General features: G+C 28.7%; 1 protein-coding gene across 4 annotated transcripts in view; it reads right to left on the bottom strand.

The window, feature by feature from the left end:
- LOC111618001 (protein Wnt-5b-like) overlaps positions 1-21699 on the bottom strand; it is a 242587-nt gene that overhangs the window by 54875 nt on the left and 166013 nt on the right. Inside the window, exon 1 of one of the 4 annotated variants that reach the window (XM_023359418.1) lies at positions 8531-8547. The exons of the other annotated variants lie outside the window; for them this stretch is intronic. The gene's annotated coding sequence lies outside the window, so the exon portion shown is untranslated. Of the gene's footprint in view, positions 1-8530; positions 8548-21699 lie in introns of those variants that run through there. 4 annotated transcript variants of the gene reach the window in all.

The raw sequence follows: 21699 nt of genomic DNA, 5'->3' as shown, positions 1-21699 counted from the left end.
TATTCTTTATAATTTAAAATATAAGGATTTTAAAAGAAAATAAAAGGCTTTTCTTTCCATTTAATGTGGCAATTTGCCAGATTTTGTTTCATTCATTAATAAAAATTTTACTAATCAAATATTTCATTTTAAAAAAAAATTAAATTTACAGACATTTCTTTTAAAGAATTTCCTTAATTTTACAATTATTTAAATGAAATGAGAAAACTTAATTGGAAGTTAGACTGAATTAATTCGAATGTAACTACCTTAACATTACAAGCATAGCGTTTATGAATCAGTTTTAAGATTTTTTGTATTACACTAAAAATTCTAAAGGAATTACTTAAAGATTTCTAAAAAAAAAAAAAAAAATCGTAATTTTTCTAATTTTGGAGAACCGAATCCGATATTAATAAAGTCAAATTGTTTTTAAAGTAAATAAATAAATACAAACTTAAGTATTGACGTATGCAGCATTCTATATTATGTAGCATAAATAAATAAGTAACTTATATAAAATTAAGATGATTATTAAGATCTTAAGAAACAAATGATTTGTTATAACAATGGTTGAATATGTTTTAAGATTTTTTAATATATTAAATCTAAGTATTTCAATTCCAATAAATATCTATAAAAAATTTTATATCACTGCATTTATTCCATTGCTGATAGAAAAATTAAAGGCAATATTAAATTTATTCAATATTTGTCACATAAAATATCTACTTACAAGTTTTTTTTAATAGTTTTTCTGTAATTATTTAGATAAATATAATTTAACATATTTAAATTGTAGCCTTAAAATAGCTTGGCGTCGTTCTAAGTAATTAATATGGACAGCGATGTCATTATTATTTTACATATTAGAGCGATAAATTATGCATTGCTAACGATTATTATTTTATTGTATAAGAAATATCATTAAATGCCAGTCTGAATTCCAATTTTTTCCTTGTGAGAAAATCAGATTTCTTTTGGTGTAATATTAATTTAAAATACAATAATAGGAATTAATACAGTATTAATTTTTTCTATATTATTATATAATTTACATATTTCTTTGATATATTAATCCAACAGGAAGTTAAAAGACAGTAATGAGAATCCTTTCGAAGAATTAGGATTCGTTTTCGTGTCTCCACACAACATTACACTACTTATAAATTTGATATGAATACTAACTAGACTAATTTATAACATTCATTTTCGACTGTATTTTATTTATTTTTAATTCTATTTTAATTAGAATTAGCAAAAAAAAATAGAATCCTGTTCCATTTCTTATGTTTATTACAGGTTTTTTAATAGAAAATTTTCTTAATTGTGATATAATTACGATAAATAGCAGATAAACAAGTCTAATTATATCGTATCATGGATGAAGGCTTTATTTGCATTTTATTTGACAGTACTTCTTAATAATCATAGATTATTATAGAGCAGTGTCAAACAAAATGCAAATAAAGAGAGTAGCCACTAATAATCTATGATTATGAGAGAGAAATGTCAAATATAAATTCCTCTTCATAAGATGTGTAGCAAGGTTCAAGAGCGCATTCCTACCCCACCAAAGTATGTAGAGTCTTATCCCTCAAGGTGGGTTCTTATAAAATCTATTTGATAACGATACTTTCCTGGTATGGAATTATTTTTTCTTTTTGAACATTATCGTTAATACTAAAAAAATTAATTGTGTAAATATCTAAATTTTAAAATTTTTCTGTTCTTTTTTTAATAAATAATTCTTTTCTCTCATTTGCTATTGTTTTAACTTTTATGGATTTATTTTGAAATTATCCATCTTAAAAGATAAAATCAACGATGAAAAAATCATATTATTACGTAAAATAAAGTTAATTATATGATAATTTTAACGACAAAAATCGACTGTATTGAATCATTTATTCTTTCATATTCATTTAATTGTAGTCTAAATATGTTTTAGAATAATTAAGATTCTCGAGGGCTGTCCATAAATAAAATAATCAAATACAGTAAAATGGATTTTCCGATATAATTGAAACGCGTTATTGCATGTTGTATTTAATTTGACGCAATTAATATAATAACCACTTCACGAATAGTATTATATTAACCTTAGATAAACTGTATATAAATTCAATAGACAAGTGACAATCTGTATCCAATATACAATATGCGTAAGGAAACATTCACGATAATATCACAGATTTAGATCTATAATTTTGTAGGACAAAAAATACTAAATATATTCTATTCAATTCATAAAAGACTATAAAATTATCCATAAATAGTGTAGTTAGAAGTGTTCCTGAAAATCTTACGTAAATAGGGAGAAGGGGACCCATACTATTAATAACATTGCAATGCTTCAAAACACTTATTCACCCATCAAACAATTATCCTAAACCAAATAAAATAAGTAAAATGAAAAATTAGGTTATTCACCGATATGAAGAATAGTACATACAGCATAAGCAAATATGTTATCAGACATTTCTTTATTTAATGATAAGGAGGGAAGAACTGGTTAAGACAATAAGTAAGCAGAGAATAAATAAAATGAAGTACTTGTAATCACTCATAGAAGGGTTTCTACTGTAAAAATTAAGTTTATTAAACTGCACAACTGCATTAAAACGAACGGCACTACCCTTAATTAATGAAAGAATACAATGTGAATGAAACAGAAAGTGGAAATTAGAATTTAAATTGGAGAGAACTCTTGATTAGAATATTTTTTTCTCGTAAATATATTTCGGCGCTCGTTATATTTAATATTTCATCTCATAAATTAAAGAAAGAAAGGTTAAAGAAATTAACCTAGGAGGAGACGAAAGAAGAAAGAAAAGATGAAAATATATTTCTTTCTGGTAGAATTATACATGATCGAAAGCCGATAGAAACTAAACTTATGCCCTTCAGTCAAATATACTGAATGCTATAACTAGCTAGGCTAGTGTAGGATGCTTTTCGTGCCTTCTAATAAAGTTTATGAAGTTTATAACTTAACCAAGTACTAGTTATGTTTAATTATGATATAAATAAGTATAAAATTATGGTTGGCTGATCTGTTGTTAAATAGCAAATAAAATTTAAAAGACGTAAATTCGATTTCTACCTGAGGCCAAACAATTTTTTATTTAATTATGCCTGAATTTCTTCCCGATGGTCATGTAGATAATAAATTAGAGGTCATACGTTGAATGTTGTTTGCGTATTAACAGATTTAATCAATAAATTTCCATTTTATTGCGTATTCGATGCGTATTAACGTTTTTTTTTTCAGTTTTTAATTTTAATTACTATCAGGTAATTTTATTGATTTGTATATTTAATTATCTTCTAAGATTTTATACTTTACTAGGATTTTATTTTAATTAAATCTGTATATTTAATTAATATTTATAGTGTCTACATTTTATATCTATAAAGGTTTAACACCTTCATAGATAGAAGATAGATATAAGAAGTCAAACGTTTCAGAATTTTAAATAGAAACATATGCTTCCATTTAAAACTCTAAATTTACTCTCTCTTCCTCAGAGGAGTGAAAAATGGTTTTGGTATTTTTTGAGAGTGGGGTGGGGGTTCAACAACGTACTTAAATAGCACGCCTTTATAATTTATCTTCAATATTTTCGAAGAAATAAGATTCAAAATAAAGATACGGTATATATTTTTAAAAATATAATGGAAGAATAAAGCAAACAAATATTTAAATATGTATATAATTTTTTTTTAAACTCATATTTCTTCTAAGTTTTAAAAATTAAATATTACAGAATTAAAAATTGATAATTTTCTTAATAAAAAATCATCTTATTATTGATCGTAAACTGAAATAATTTATTAGAGAATATTTAAAATAATGAAAAATTACATTTTTCGCTACTAATCCGCTGAATATAAGTAAGATTTTTCAAATTAAGTCTATGGGCCTGCAGTTTTCAAACTTAATATCCTTGCGGTATACCAGTATATGCTTAGCTCTATTTAAATGGAAACATGAAATCTTATATTTATAGTTCTAAATTTAAGAAGTTGCTCTTTAATCCTTTCCGAAAGAAGCTTTGTTCTCCTTTTTATTTATTATTTTATCGTTGTCCACAGTATGGCTCAATGGACGTTTTAATTGTTTCGGAATAAAGAAAATGAGTTATTTTGCCAAGCCTCGAGCGTGATGGTTAAAATAAGGATTTTAATCTGGCCTCCAAACACATGATGAAAAGATAACGTCAGAACTGGAATATAAAGAATCATTATCTAAAAGAAAGTTAGAAAGAAAGAAGGATTCGTTTCCAGAAGCCACGCGCGATGCGCCTTTGCTGGAAGGAAGCCCCACCAATGAGCTCGGGGCCATTTACACACATCACGTTTTTCACATTAAGTACAACGACCAGGTGTCTTTCTACCTGCTGTAACATTGATAGGAATAACGTGTGGCGATTTCACGGCTTGTCTTCGGGATTTTTATCCTGTATTCACACTTGTATGACACCTCTATACTTACGGTTCTCTAATTACAGTATCCGATATACTTTTAAATTTGGCGGTACTTTTTACTGCTCTCAGTAGTAGTTAAGAGCATCATCCATCTACAAGTCGGTCATACGTTTCGAATTTTTAAAATATATTTACTCTATATTTAGTACGTGCTTAAAGAAGACCCTTTGTTTCTTCGCCGAAACAAATTTCCAGTTAGTATAAACTGATTATTCTCGTTATTAATTTGATTTCCTACCCGAGTTTATCAAGTTGATTAATAGATGGATGTTAATCAACAGCGGCCAATTATTTCTAGTCGAGTGGAAAAAATATAGTATAATACCCATCCAGCGGCTCGAGTAAACGATTATTCACAGAATAATGCCTTGGGACATTTTGAATTACATTTATATCTCTGAACGTGATAGATTATTTTTATATAGACATAATACATTAAGATTAAATAAATAAGACTCTGTATAAACGGAGTACGGTGCAAATTTGGAACAATTCTAGTTACAAAGTTGGTGAAAGCACCTAGATTTATTGGAGCAATCATGGGAAATGGCGATTATTTTTAATAAGGATTTTCACGGATGCCCTTCGAGATGTTATCGAGTTTTAAATCGAAAGTTAATGATATAGATTACTCTGAATGATAAAGATCCTAATGGTTTTACTGAGATGCAGCTCATTTTGCCATTCCGAAATGAACAAGAATCATCGATATACGGGATAATAAATGATATCGAACGGTTGAAAAATTAGCTCATTCGGATGATTACAATCAAAATTTAATTCTTTTAATAAAGCTTCAAGTTCTGTTCTTGAAGCCTCTTAATAATTTCTGCAATTCTTTAACATAAAAATCTTACTTTTATGAAATTTTAGAAAATTTTCACATACAGAATTTTATCAAATTGTAAAAACAATGATAAAATGATAAAATTATGAAATACAGTAATTTTAATATGTAGAGAAAATATTCTATAAATTATATTAATTTTATAATTTTAATCATCCGAAACCGCTAGACAGCGTTAATTTACGAGTTAATATAATCTGACTTCATTTATTATCTAAACTAAGTATGTTCATATGTTCGTATAAGTAACAGGAGGAATCGATTAGATTTTAGAAACTTTTAAATTATCTTTTAGTACGAATTTTTCTTTTTAAATAGTACAATAACCTAAAAATCATTATATCCATAGTTCTTTAACTTAGTTAAATTGTTGTTATTATTTTAAATTGTATTATAGAACTGAATAAAAACTAGCTGGCTTCAAAAATACTCGCGTAACATCCCAAATGATGATGATGATGATGATGATGTTACTACTAATGGTAACGAATCACGTAAGTCTCCAGGACGTTTTTGTTTAGATAAGAATTATTTATTTAAAAATAATGCAATTAAAAGATTCGTTTATATTTTTTCAAAAGCTCTTAATTATAAATCAGCGAATTATTTTATTTGTTTTTTGTTTACTATTCATGCTTTTAAATATTTTATTTCTTTATATTCGTTTTTTTCTGATGATTAAGACAATTCTTCTTTATAAATACTATCATTTTATTGTTTTTCAAAGTCATCTAACAAGTCTAAAGAATGCACTTTTTTATTTTATTTATCTCTATAAATATTTAAAATGCGGGCACAAAATTCATAAAAATATAAATAAAATTGTAATTAAAAGTTTATTCGAAGACAATGGAACCATAAAATAAGATAATGATACATGAAATGATTGTTAAATGTAATTTTATAAAGTTAAGTGAAATTTTTGAAAATTATTGCTATTAAAGTCATATTGAATTTTTCAAGAATTTTCACTACGCTTATAATTTTATTTTGATAATTATTCAGACAATTTTAGTTTATCTTTTTAATAATTAAAATGAATTTTTCTTTCTTTAAAAAGCACAAATTTATAGAAAATGTGCAAGCTCCAAAATACAGCAATGGCGTGGCATTGTTTCTGTTGCGGTTTAACCATCGACAATTTCTTACTAATAGTGATAATGCTACAAAGACGCCAATTGGACGATTTTATGAAAGGGAAATTGTTGGAGTGCTAGAAGTAAGTCAGTCGCAGACAGATGTGACCGGGACTCAATGTACCGCAAAGAATCGTATCCTGACTTTGAGCCAGATTATAAAGAACAGAAGATGTTGGATGAACCAGGAAGTGGATGTCCAAAAGTTAATATTCCTCAACAGGATTGCTGTTTGGCGTTAACATAAGAATGTCAGTTGAGCAGCATTCTTCAGAGCTGTCAGCTGCCGTCGGTGTTAGAGTTTCGCGACAAATTATTGTCTAAGAAGGATTCAGGTGAATGGTCTTTTCGCAAGACATCCAGTACGTTGCATTCCATTGACTTCTGTGCATAAGAATCCGTTTAAGGCAGTGCCTCGAATTGGAATTTGGATAAGGACTGGGGAAGGATTGGAATTTGAATAAATTGAACAATGTTCTGCTCACTAACGAGTTCAAGTATAGTCTACAAAATAATTGTCGTCGGATTAAAAACGGGAAACTTCATTATAGTCTTGTTAATATACTGGAAAAAGACTAATTTGCAGGTGGTGGTATCATGGTATGCAAAAAAACCTCGTTCAGAAACATGTAGCTTAGTAGGGGCATTAAGCTTAGTGGCTGCACTGAGCTCCAAATTTGTGCAAGGAGTGCCTCTACTGCAGGAAGGTATAGAGATAAAGTTTTGGAAGCCCACATGAGAGTTTTCTTAAGTGCTGTGAGTGCAGATTTTATTTTTATGAGCGATAATGTTCATGCACATAGAGCTCTTGTCATTATTTTTCTTCACAATGAGATATTCGTCACATGAAATGTTCAGCAAGATCTACCTAAATCTCATAGAATGTGTGGAATGTTCTAAGGAAATGGATTGCATTCCCTTAATTTCCACCTAGAACACTCTCGAAACTTCAAAATTCTCTTCTTCAAGAATGGACTTTGCTGCCGACAGAGTAGATAAACCAGCATAAACAATCTCCGTGCAGCTTGCGCGCATGTGACAACCTCACGCCATACTAATCCTTTTCTGTGCAAAAAGAGTTACAACAATGCTTAATACTTTTTCATATTATTTTGGTGTGACGTAATTTAGATTAAATTTTTGCTTTTCAATTGTTTTATTGCATAAATGATTGTAATGATTATAAGATGTACTGTACAGTACATTGCTCGGATCAGTGGTTTCTGAGATAAACACCAAATTAATGGTCATGTTTAGTTTTTGGACATGAGAATATATAAATATAGCCTACACATACATTCTTTCTCATAATACAAGTTTACTTAATTTTTAATATCTGTGAATAAATAATAAGTATAAAGCATATTGTTATTTTAAATTTTGTTCTGGCAATTAAAAAGTAACGTTGACTAAAAAGGAAGCAATATCTAAGGAAAGATTGAGAAATACAGTCTAAACCAGTGGTTCTCGAATTTAGTGGTCTGTAGACCATTAAATTCGAATCATAAATGTGGTTGGAAACGTTTGCCTCCTTCACTTCTTATCCTATAAAAATCACCTTAGCTGCATGCCAAAAATATTGTCTATTCAGTAACCTAAAGTAAGAAATAAGTAGTTCATAGAAATACTCTGGCTAAACAGCATAGAACTGCATTTTAGAAAATGATTAGGTCAACCCGTAGACCAGCCACTTGCAGATTTCTAGTGGTTCATCAGAATCACTAATTAAACAATTGAATATTTTAGATTTATTATAATAAATCGCTGCCATCTTTAATTAATATATATATACTTAATTTATATGTATGTATGTATATATATATATATATATATAGACCTACATCAGTTTAATATTTAGAGTTATTTTATTTAACTTAACATAGCTAATGCATTTTTAATGCATGTTTCTAATAGTTGTTTTCTTATTTTCAATTAAACACATGAAAATAAATATTTTGTGCATTTTAACGATAGATTTTAACATTCATGAATTTTATGTGTTAACCTGTATAAAACTTAAAAGCATAATAACATTTAATCATTATTCATTTAATTCATACAATAAAAATATACAAACCTTTACATTTATATCAAATTGTTTGTTATGATTGAGACAAATAAGTGTACTGAAATGAGAATAAAGTACATTGGCCGTGTGCTTATTCATGTAACATTATTCTCAGAAACAGTATGTTTACATATTGATTGATTGTATTTAAAACTATTATTTATTTATTTAAGTTTTAAATAGATTTAAATCACCAATAAATAGGGATATTTTAAATATATAATACTGAAAACTCAATACTCGTTACTGGAAGTTACTATATTTTTTGTAGGAATAAACAATAATCCGATCAGTAAAATATTAAATGTAATGTACAGGTATACCTTACACAACACGGTACTTCTACAACACTGTTTCGTTCTAACATGGTTTTACGGTTTTAAATTTTTAGGTGTAAATTCGTTATTCGATATATATATTTTTTTATTTATTCAAGTAAGCACGCGTGTTGTCTCAAATTTGCCCTCGGATTTTACTATATTGAAATTTTAAAATTATTTTTATGCTTTACCTCAGGTTTACTTTAATAAACTTTCTTTTTTAACCGTAGCTATTACTTATCTACGAATTCGTAAAAATGACGAACGAAATACAGCGGTATCTCGGTACTCGAACACAAATTCGGTATTCGAACACAAATTCTGGAAAAAAGCCGCTCGGTATTCCACTGAACAAACGCGACCCGCATGAACAAATTTTCGATTAATAACATTTTATTTCATCATCCATAAAGATTTTTTATGATAAAAATTAAAAATATGAAAATGTTGCCAATACTTCTAATCAAGATCAGCAAAAAAGCTGAGATATAATACTTTGTGAAAAGAAAACGTCCTCGTTTAAGTAAAACTAATATTACGCGTAATACAGTACTTTTAATTGTGTTTGTTAATCAATTATCGATTGTTTTAATAAACATATTTCTTTTAGTAAAAGAATAGTATATTTTTGCTAACTTCTGGAACATAACATTATGTTTTGCATTAGTCCTTTGTTTCGTATAGCACGGATTCGCATAATACGACACTTTTGGAAACGTCACTACAGTGTTATACGAGAGATACCTGTATAATACATTTCCAAGATTCAAGAATAAAATAAAGATAAAAAACAAACAACAGACTAATATGTAATCAAATGAACAGAAATTTTTAGTTATAAAATATATAAATAAATACAATATTAATATATTTTATAGTACTGAATATTTTAACAGAATCAATTGTCTAATTGTTTCATACTTATAGAAAATTCTCTCTAATGATGCTCAATATTTCTTTATATTAGTAATAATTTAATTTAATATTGATTTAACAATATACTATCTTATATAATATTTATTTATTTAAAAATATTATACAATTTTGTAATATTAAAATAAAAACCGTTACCAAAAATTATCATTAAATTATTTTAATAAGGAATAAAGTAAAATTATTAAAAAGTATGTAAATGTTAACGACTGCCTTTTACATACGGAATATAAATCGAAATTCTGGAATATATTATTCATTTTTTACCAATTTTTAATGGTTATTTTGTTTAGAAAGTGGATTTCATTCCAGATATATAACTTCGCTTATAGTAGAATTTATCTTATACAAAATAATCCGTTGTAAAAATATCAAAATTAGCATTTTAGAAACATGAAAAACGAAAAAAATATATATGAAATAAACTATATTAGAAGAATTTCAGACAAGAAATAAGGATTTTCGAATGGGTCTATACATTCTTATGCGAAGAATTAATGCAAAATCGAAAATAAAATCTTTGACGGAAATTAATAATAAACAAATGGTAATAGAACGGCTTATAGGAAATATGTAGACCATATCTTCACGTTTTACTTCTAGCATCAATTTAAAGCGCATCAAAAACATTAAAACTTGCTCGAAGGGAGCATGAAAAACGGAGGAACATAATAAGAATATAGTAACATCTACTTAATCAAAAATATCTTCAGGAAGCATTATAATGGACTAACTACTTTTACTTACTTTCTATGCACTAATGTTAGCATAAAATCTTTTCAATGGCTATATGGCCATTGAAAAGATTTTATGTTTATGTGCTGTCTTGAAGAATTTATATCAAAGACAAATACTGATAATTTGTGAAAATCTATAACGATTGGATAAAAACAAAGCCAAAGGTTATCTGCATAATATCTTATTGTTTTAATATTTGTTTTGATTCATTGGCGGTATCTATAAATTTGAATCACTATCATTTACAAACACTGAATTATTTAGATCTCAAAAACTTATCTTTAACAATACAAATTAAATTAATATGTTTAAAATATTATTGTATTACCAGTCTAGTGGTAAATATATAATTTTTTGAGAATATACATATATCATCAGCGTGTCATATCTTTTTTATACATCTCATCTCATTATACAAAGTATTTTGCTCGAAAGTATCTGACTTTAATTCGCCATAAAAAATGTATAGTTTAAGATATATAAAAGCCACAAGTGGCTTCTGGTGGGAAAACTCATCAAGTTTTATAGATTTTTTTGTACTGCAAGATGACGCTGACGCAGAAGTCAAATCTTCAGCATTATTGTCTAATCATGGCTTCGCCACTGGAGAAAGCGCAGGTCGTGGTCTAGTATGCCCGATAGCGTGGCTGCCAAGATCTCCCGATCTGACCCCCACAGATTTCTTTCTGTGAAGTTAGTTTATGAAAGATATGATTTATGCAACTTCGATCAGAGACCTTTTAGAATCTTCGGGAGCGCATCATCGCAACCATCGCCACTGTGAGACAGGACATACTGCAGCGTACATAGCAAGAAATTGCCTTTCATCTTGACGTTATCACTGGCTGCTGGAACGCATATAAAACGCATATAGAGACGTACTTATCAATGAAATTTGGTGAGTTTTTCTCTTATATAAAAACTTTGGTGGATCTTTAACCCTTAATTTTTTATAAGTAAATCAAATTGGGTACTTTCGAGCGGTATACCTCTGTATTCCTCTATATGAAAAGACATTGAGATACTCGTTTTTAAAATCTGATTTATGTTCAGTTATTTTAATGAGTCGTTAATGGAAAAATCCTTTAATGCTGTTCAACTTTTTTAAAATGCGCTGCATGAGAGGTTGTTTATTCCATATCAATATAAAATAAAAGCTGCTTAGAGTTTTTGAATTTGTTCAATTTTCATTAAAATAATTTAGCGATGGAACACAATAAACCCTTGATAAATAATAATTTTATTTGACCTTTTTTTAGGTAATCGGAATTGTCTGCGAATCTATCTTTTACCACCATAACTTCACTAAACGAGCAGAAATTGTAGGAGACAACAAAAACTTGGATTAAGAATAGAAACAATAAAAATACAATTTATGATTGAAAGAAGAATGAAGAAGCAAAGAAATGAAAGGTAATTTTAGCAAGGAATTTGAAAATATCCTACTTCATACAGTTCTTACTCTTATGTGGGCGTGATGATGCGGAATACATGCTCAAGTCTTTATTAGGATTTCGTACATGGAGGGGTAAAAAGTGTCGAGTGATTTTTACAACCGTATAGAAATTATAGGGAATTAAATTGCTGAGAACGTAACTAATTTGTTTTGTTTTTGTAATAAAATATTTAAATAGAATGACGAATAAAACTATAATAAGCTTTACATCTAAGTTATGTATTGGTTTATTAAAAACAATAATAATATTACATTTCTTGTGTAAGTTTATTTATACAATGAGTTAAATAAACGAACATATTCATATTTTCTATTATTCTCCTGTAGCATCATGACGCCTCACAGTCAATTATCTCATACTAATTGAAAGATTAATATTTTATATTTCTAAAAAAGAAATCTAACGCATAAAAACAACCTATAAAGTTTTTTAAGTTTTATTTCCCTATTTTAAATTATTATAGTCACTATATAAATAATTTTTTAATGGAAATAAAGTCAAAGTGATTCACATATATTTTAGCCTGTCATTGAAATTTAAAGGAAAAAAATTCGATGTTTTCTATTATCAAAATTTATCAAAAAATACCAGCTTAATTATAAAGATAAAATAGCTTTAGACGAATTTTAATTCAACAAAAATAATAATAATAGAAAAATTCCTAAGACACCTAAGACATTGTATTGCAAATTATATGCCATATGCTAAGAATAAATGTCAAAACTTTTATTTGTATAATGAATGATGTGAACATAGTTTCAATAAGAGACTGCTATAATAACTTATATGTAAATTTACGAACTGATTTACGGGCTGTTGTCAGGTCTGGCCTCTTATCTAGCTTGCCTGGGCTCAAGTCCAGCCCTGTACATTTTATAAATACAAGATCAACGCTGTAAATCTTGGATGAAAATTTTCAAATATACACCTATCAATATATTGCAATTTTACTAAATAACAAACGATAGAATTAGCAATTTGAACAGATAATTAATTCGACGCACTTAAAACCATTGTCCTGTAATAAAAGAATTAATAGTTTTTAAATATAGAGTATGGATTTTATAATAAATCGTGCTACCTTATATCTTAATCTTTATTTTAATATGTATGATTAAATCCCATAAAATTAGTCTTGAATAGACAGTTTCTTTCTACTTTGTGATCATATATAATGTAGTAAGACAATAAGAAACATTATATTGTCTTACTACAAATATTCATTCATATTAACTCGATCTAATTGCTAAAATTACTTTAACTTGTTTCAATTGGCTCTCCTTAACATGACCAAGTGGGGTAAAGCATCAGCTTACCACTCTGGGGATCCGGAATCGAGTCCCGGCGATCTACCCAAGGAATTTTTCATAGGGTCTTCTTCCGGATATGTCGGGCCCCATCCTTCACTATCCGACCATACTGAGACTGGAAAAAGGCCCCTTAGTACTCATGGGGCATAATTTAAATTACAGGCGTGTGTTTATGAAATAAGCAATAAGGATATTTTAATTTTAAAATTTACATTAATCAAATACTGAACTTTTATTTCAAAAATTCGTATAGTAGAAGGTTCTGTTATTAGATCTGCATAGAGATCAAATGTAATGAGAGATTTTTCACACATGTTAAATATTTTATCGAATTCATTCCTTTTCCGGACATATTTTCTTCGTATTGTTAATATGAAAAAATATATAAATGGGCCCGCCTTAGCCAGCGGGCCCGAAACAATTATCTTATTTATTCCTCATTGGTTTCAGTTCTTAGACAAAGGAATCATAGACAAGGATTTTTTTATTGCATAATAAATAAATTCGATTGATACTTCTAGTCAGGTTCGATAAATTTTATTCTATTGATACGCCGAAGCAGGAAATTCGAATTGTTAAATAGGTTTAACCCTTTACCCATTAGTATCTTAAACTGATATCAATATTCGTGGCATGGCTTTACTGTTGTTAATGGTATTATGAATAGTCAAGAGTGCGTTCAGGTTTAAAGAACTGGCCGGAAGGCAAGCATTGGGGATGACTTTGGAGTTTTGAAAATGCATTTTTCACGACGATTCATCTCCTTGTCATCGCTAAAACTGGTAACTGCAACGATCTCTTTTTTTTTTTTACTTTCGAATGCTTAATGATAATCATTTATCTCTTCGATACAATAACGATAGTCTTAAATTTATCTGACATATGCTACTTAGCATTTTAGCCAAGTTGAATTTTTATTTCTAGCTAGTTTTTTCCCCTGTAAAAATTCATTTAAATTAAAAAAACAAGCTTTTATCTTTGTATAATAGGCCTATTTATTAAAATTATGATACAAGAGAAACTACAGTGCTGATTATAAAAAACAATTTGTTTTCCATCATTGATAGATGACGTTTGAGTTTATCCATTACTAACAAAAGTATTGTTTCCTGATTCGAAAACACCGCTCTCTCTATTCGTAATATTTATCGTTTATTCGAGATGAAAAGTGGAAAAATATAAATAATTTCTTTCAATTCCTTATAATTTCAAATATTTAATTGCTAGCTAAATAATGAGAAATACAAATGTAAAATTAAATTGCATGTTCCTCTTGACTTAATTCTCACCACGTATTCAAACGACTGACCGACCTCGACAATTGATTGAACTGTTTACAAACTTTACAGTAGTCTTAATGCAGGAAGTCATATCAAACAGTAGAATCACAGATTTATTCCATTCGATTATTGATGAAATTATACAGATTTTTAAATAAAAATATTTGTATTCGTGAATAAAAGTTCATCTCATTTTAATTAACCTTTAGGTTGTGATCGTGTGTCCGAGCGGTTACTGTGGTTTTGGGGGACCCGGGTTCGAATCTGGTCTGAGTCAAAAAACTCCAGGAATCTTTGGGGAATGATTTACCGTATTAAAAATCATGCAGTAAGTCTACTTATAATATGATTTAAACTTCATATAGACATACATAAATATAGCCATATATTTAATAACATTTTACAATATTAAACTCTAATTAATTTATTAACTAATAAAAATGAAATTTTACTACGATATTAATTACTACAATTATTCGAATAAATAATTTACTGTATACATAAAATTGAATAAACTCTCGGAATAACAAATACCGCAATAAAGTATCAGAATATAAGTGAATTTTAATGATTATAAGAGAGTAATGTATTGAATTAAAAATAAAAATATTAAATATTTTTATATGCCCAGATACAGGCCTAAATGTAGCAACTTTTACCAAAATCAAAGAGATTTTACGTTATTTTAAACTACTCTTACAAGTATATTCCCCTCCCCTCATTCAAAATCATTACTTCTTTACTATTCAATATAATTCATTGCACACAAACAATATAATATTTATAAATTATATTTTTAAAAAATACTATACAAAATACACGTTACATGACGTGTGTTTGAATTTTCAAGTTTTTATTCCGTTCTTAGCAACGGCATCTTTCAAGATCCATCACATCGACTCTTTATACCATAAATATAGATAATGAAAACTTTATCATCATTAATGGAAATTAAAATTTGGCATATTTTATTAAATTTTTGCTTATTGATTTGTAAAAAAAATGATATAAATTTATTGTACAATCGATTATCGATCTTTGACAAAAGCAATTCGTGTAAGAATATTCGTTTATTTTCTTTTACTTAATTCTTTGGTAATATCGATTTAATTAATTACTCGGCTTTTTACTATATGTTATTATTATACTGTATAGATATTTATTCTGTAGCCATAACCGATTAAAAGCGTCATAAGGAGAACGACCCCTCGACGTTCTTTCAAGGCCGCTTTTTATTATTTTATTCAATTTATGCGTAGTATTATACTAATATCTCTTATAGGCTATTCAAAATATTAACATTTAATCACAGATACGTAGAATGGACATTACTATTTACTAATCGGTAATATTTCGAATAGCCTGTAATAGCTCTTCGTGTATAACGTCTGTCTGTTTGTCTACTCTCTTAATTTACGTTCTGAGATTCTTATTTTATTTATATTATAAATACAATTTATGCAGTGACAAGAATTTATTTCATACGTTAGTTTAGAAAAAAAAAGTGCGAGCATCAAGCAAGTAAGCATCGTGAAAAGCCAAATACAATAATAATCTAAAGATTGCAAAACAAGAGGCGATCGTTTTAATACATTTGCTTAACATTAGTGTCTGTAAATGATGATCTTATATTTCTTTTGAAGCCATTAAGAAATTAGGTTTGGCAAAACTATAAACAAGATTTAAAAAAAAAAAATCAATTTTTATGCTTTAATAATGGTTTTAGATACAGAAATGGATAAGGATAAACATCCATTTACAGTTTATACGGTTGACTGCTGTCAATAACGTCCCCCGAGGTAATTTTGATTAAAAAAAAAGGGGGGAAGAACTTGGAAAACTTTTGAATTTATGTAGTAATTACTTATTTGCAAGCATGTAAGGTAGGGTTAGGCTTCATTCGTTTCAATTACACTTAAGCTAGTTATATTTACGCTTAAAATATTATTCGTGTTTTTTTATTATTGAATGAAAATTATTGTAGTCGACAATATTCAATTGATAGACTAATTTTGTTAGATTATAAATACAGTATATTTCGTAAAATATGAATTAAAATATCCAGTAGTACGAACGAATATATTATATTCGACTGGCGAAGAATATCCAAATAAAAAGATTTGTTTAATGCTTCGAGAATGCCTTTTGTCGATTTCAGGAAACTGATTTTGAACGATAATATTATCATTGAAAATCAGTGACTGTTATTGGATAGAAACTGTACCGAGATACTAAAATGCCCACTGCACCCTGGAAGCTGAGAGGAGCGATTCGAATCGCAGATTGCCAGGCCAACCAGACTGAAAGGGAAAACAATGGAAGGAGTCTGGTCCTGACTGGATCCCGCTATTAATGATCCCGTGTCTAATGGGCCAGAAGAAAATCTTACCTCCGGGAATTTCGGTCGGAACTCTGAATAGAACTTCCCGGCCCTAGCCGGTGTGTCAACATGTGCCCTCGGGTACGAAACCCTCTCTGAAGTCTGTAATGGGATGTCTTTGCAGCCAGCCGACACATTTGAGAAGTTTTTTTCTCCTCAGGAATATGAGCCATTCTCTATAAAGAATGCACAAGCAGCGAAAAATGACATCCGGCGTTGGTAATCCCCAACTTGTCTTTCGAGTTGAAATTCCTCAGACCTTATTTATGTACCAAATTTAGGCTTTTATTACTTTCCGACTAATTACGAACGATCGAGATAATATTCGTATTTACTTTTATTCGAAAATTAATTTTTTTTAATTATAATTTATGGTCGTATAAATAAATTGTTCGGTTCACGATTTGAGTTTGCGTGTGCCTTTTTTAATAAAGAAATATAATTTTTAAAGACAATAAAGTAGTAAAAACCTTGGGCAAATTCAAAATTAATATCTTCGGAGATGATTTACATCACGGAGACAATAAAATTTCTTTTTCTTACATTAATTTAAATTTCACCAACTTATATTGAATTTCGACCACGTTAATGGCCGGCTTTGTTCGGCGATGAAAGAAAAGATGAAAGAAGATATCTTTTATTACTAAGCCGTAAAATTATATTTATAGCTTATTTTTATATTTTTTCTTTTCAATTAACAGCATATTACTCGAACGTAAATCGGGAATTAGAAGCGCGATAACTCTTTAATTGTTCCTTTCCCCCCTTCATTTTTCATTGTTCCAACAATTCAAAGTAATTTATACCGAAACAAAGTTTTCAAACCTTGTGTGCGCTCGCTTATTTGTATGCGTGCGCTATTGCGAATTGAAAATGACGAATATAACATTTCACATAAGTTAAGGGCCCCTTATCCTCTATGATCCCTACTCAGCAGGAGATGTTGGGTGGGTATTTGTTATGGACAGTGCGCAATAAATTTATGTGCACTTTTCTTTAAACCCAGCTTGAGAATAAACAGTTCAGACATCACAATATTTTACAAAATTTTATATAAATTCAATTCGAACGAGTAATACCATTTCCCACTTTCAAAATCATGTAGGATTTTTGCAACTCAATCGAATGATTCTTTCTTAGAAAGTGAAATGATCCACTCTCTTCCAAATATTATAACAATTGGAATAATTTTTGGAACGTATTTCTGACAAAATCAACGGATCTTTTCGTTGTAATCCATTTGAATACTTTTGTTTTTGAAGCAACTTGGAACATTTTTCGATGCTGCACGTAACAGATGGTCGCCACTGGGGCAGATCCTAAATTACAGGTTCTCCGGCTTACCCTAATGATAGGGTTTGCACGTCTCTGCTTGTTCAAGCATCTCCCGAGTTTACAAGAAGAGAACCCACACAGACAACACCCAGAATCGACCACAAACAACTTTAACCATTCGTTTCTTCGTTTGCTTTCAATTCATATATTTCATTAAGGAAATGAAGTCAGTCGAGGAATATGGGAAAATTTGCAATGTAAAACTTGATATCCTCTGTTAGCTTTTATTATTTTCGAATTTATATCGTGAATAAGGATATAAAATAATTACTTACGTTTAATTAATTATATCTTGTTAATTTTTAACCGAGTTTATAAATGGAAATGGAGAATTTACTTGATTAAATCTTGGTGTTGATTCGCAATAAAACACGGATTATTTCTATTTTTATTTATGACTTGCGCAAAGTTGTCAGTTTATATTTATTATTTCAATCACATATGGTTTACAAAAGTAAATCTTCATAGAAAAATAAACAGATTTAGATTTATTAAATGAGATTTCCTCTTTTTTATTCTTAAATTTATTCTCTTCTTGCATCATTGATTACCAATCAGCCAAAGTTTCTCGTTTTCAAACAGCTGCGAAACGGTGTCCCCCTAACATGACAATGACGGATGTTTCTTAAGTAGGGAGAGAGAATTCCCGCTTCGAAAAGTGTGGACGGCCCCTCGAATGCTCCACTAGAATAATTGCCCGTCTTATTGCATTCTCTTTAATTCTGTTGCAGCCAGTACGACAACTTTACTTAATCCCATTACACGATTAAACTGCTACTGCATAAATTGCAGCGGGTTTCCTTATTCCATCAAAACGAACATATAGAAACGTTCTCATTTGCATTACATAAACGTATTTTATATTTATAAACTCATTTAACTCGACTGGAGATAGTGGTGAGAACACCTCGCCCATGTTTACCAGGACCCATGGGCCTCTCGGTCGGCGCCGTGAGGTAATCCACCCTCCAGGGTCGCTCCTAGTTTGTCAGGGGTGGGAGAAAACACACACCTGAGTTCTTTCTGTTAATTACAGCGACCTTTGAACCTACCGGTGTCTACACTATCTTATGTGCTTACAATACGGGTAAATAGAAGAACAACTGGCCTTTACACTACATATCCCAGTTTAACCACTCTCGACCGTCTATTGGATTAAATAATAAATAAAATAAACCTTGTAATAAGATTAACCATAATCTGAAATCGAGTCTACACCCTTTACAATAAGTTGGTAAATAACAGATGCGATCGAAATAGCCAAAATGGCGGAGACATAAATTGTCGATTGTGTAGGCAAACCTTGAATTGAGTGGAACCACTTCTCACAGTTCAAGTTTCCCGTGTGATTTGTACTGGAGTGCAGATAACATCTAAACCAAATAATGTTTGTAACATTAACTATTCGGAGAAGTACTTGTAAACTAAACGAGGTAAATCCAGCCTATTTGAGTGAAAAACAAAATCTTCTAAACTAATTTTAAAGATAATTCTTTGAAAAATCTACTCGTTCGAGAGAAGTAAAATATATCATCCCTTGTAGATATAAAATAATATAGCCAAATTATTAAAATTTTAGTTTCCGAACGAGCATCGAGCGAATAAATAACGTAACAAGATATTGACTTAGTGGTGGAATGTGGGAATTTATAAAATTACAGAAAAGTCGGGGTACGGTTATGAGTCTATACGTTATTGTGTCACGCTTGAGAGCTTATCCAGAATTCTAAAATCGTTCCATTCCACCGAGCGAAAGAGAGTTGTGATCCATCCTGACAACGCGGGATTGGAGGATGAGAGACAACAATGTGGAACAGACCGAATGGTCCACTAGCCTATCTGATGCCTCCTATTCTACCACATGATCATATTTACGACTGTCGTATTTCAACTGTTGGCATTTCGTAACTGTAGCATCGTATTTAGTCCCTTCTGCCTAAAAAGAATGTTTTCCGCAACTTTGAACAAATACGTTATAAAAAAAGGCTATATCTACGACGTTCGCGCCATCTGATGACATAAATCTAAATCAAAAAAGTATTTAATTGCATTAAAATATTTATAATAGAAATTTTTAATTGTTAAAGTTGAATTTAACTTGTTTCAATTTATATTTCAATAAGCAGATTATCGGAGTATCGTTCCTAAATATTGTGTTGTCCATTCAACTAGCGCAAGAAACTCAAATACGGCATTAAGGAAATGTTTGTATAAAACGAAGTTTTAATCAAATTTCTTTTATAATATTAATTAATTTAATATAGTTGCAATTCTGAATAAATATATCGATTCAAAAAATAAGTAAATAATTAATATATAACGGAAATAAAATTAAATTCAAAAGATACACATTTTTATGGTGGTGCCATCTTGCGACACTTAAATAAATTATAAATTAAAGATTTTTAATTATCGAAAAATAGTATTTTATATATTTAATTTTAAACGATATAATATATCTTTATTAGTTTTTTTAAACTTTTATTAATAACTAAATTAGAATAATATTTAAATATATAAAGTTATTAATTATAAATTCGAATATAAAATCGAACAAAAAATATAATTTTTATTTCTTCTAATTTCGAAATGCAGATGGCGATATATTTTATTAAAATAACACGAGAAACGTATAAGGAATTTGTAAAAGATGGCATCAGATGGCGACACTATATTCGACGAGTTCATAAAATGAAATTTTAACATAAAAAAATATATTATAAATATAAAAGAATAAAATTGTCTTAACACCGTAAAAAATTTAAGTTTATATAATAATATATTTTTATTATCGTTATTATATTTGATACATTTAAATAAAATATTTAAACTTTCCATAAATTTAAATAGACTAACCTCGGTTTTTAATTTTCTTAAAATATAAAAATAAAATAAAAATTTGTAACAAAATTAATTTATTTTTAAAAATTTCCAATAAATCTTTGCCATTATTTAATTTTATTTTATTATAGCAAAGAACCTTTCAAAAATGAAAAAAAAAATCACTTATAAAATGTCTTTATAGTTAATTTTTTCATAAAATTCACATTAAATTCGTTAATATTATCAAGAATTTCACTAACCACTGCTACATTTAGTTATATTACAAGCCTTGATTTAGCAAACCTCTAAAAGTGGCGCTAAATCGAAATTTGGCGCTAAACCGAATGACCTCGAACAGTATGAATTGGGCTGAAAGTACGTAATTTTAGGTTTGTGCGTGTGTTACTATTCGATATTTGTAGGGAATATCCATTTACAAGTATTTGTTTTCAGAGGGCGTTATATCGAGGTTATATAATATAGTAAAAAAATTAATTATTTTCGTGTTATTATTATTATTATTTTTTTAACATTATAGTTTCACGATTGATTAAATATGCCAACAAAAACAAATTATCCGAAGTGTATTTTTTATATTTAAT

This window comes from Centruroides sculpturatus, unplaced genomic scaffold, assembly GCF_000671375.1.
Source record: "Centruroides sculpturatus isolate CEXI.00-Female unplaced genomic scaffold, Cexi_2.0 scaffold36, whole genome shotgun sequence".
NCBI lineage: Eukaryota > Metazoa > Arthropoda > Arachnida > Scorpiones > Buthidae > Centruroides > Centruroides sculpturatus.
Note: the sequence above shows the minus strand (reverse complement) of the source record. Positions and strands in the feature narration are given on the sequence as shown.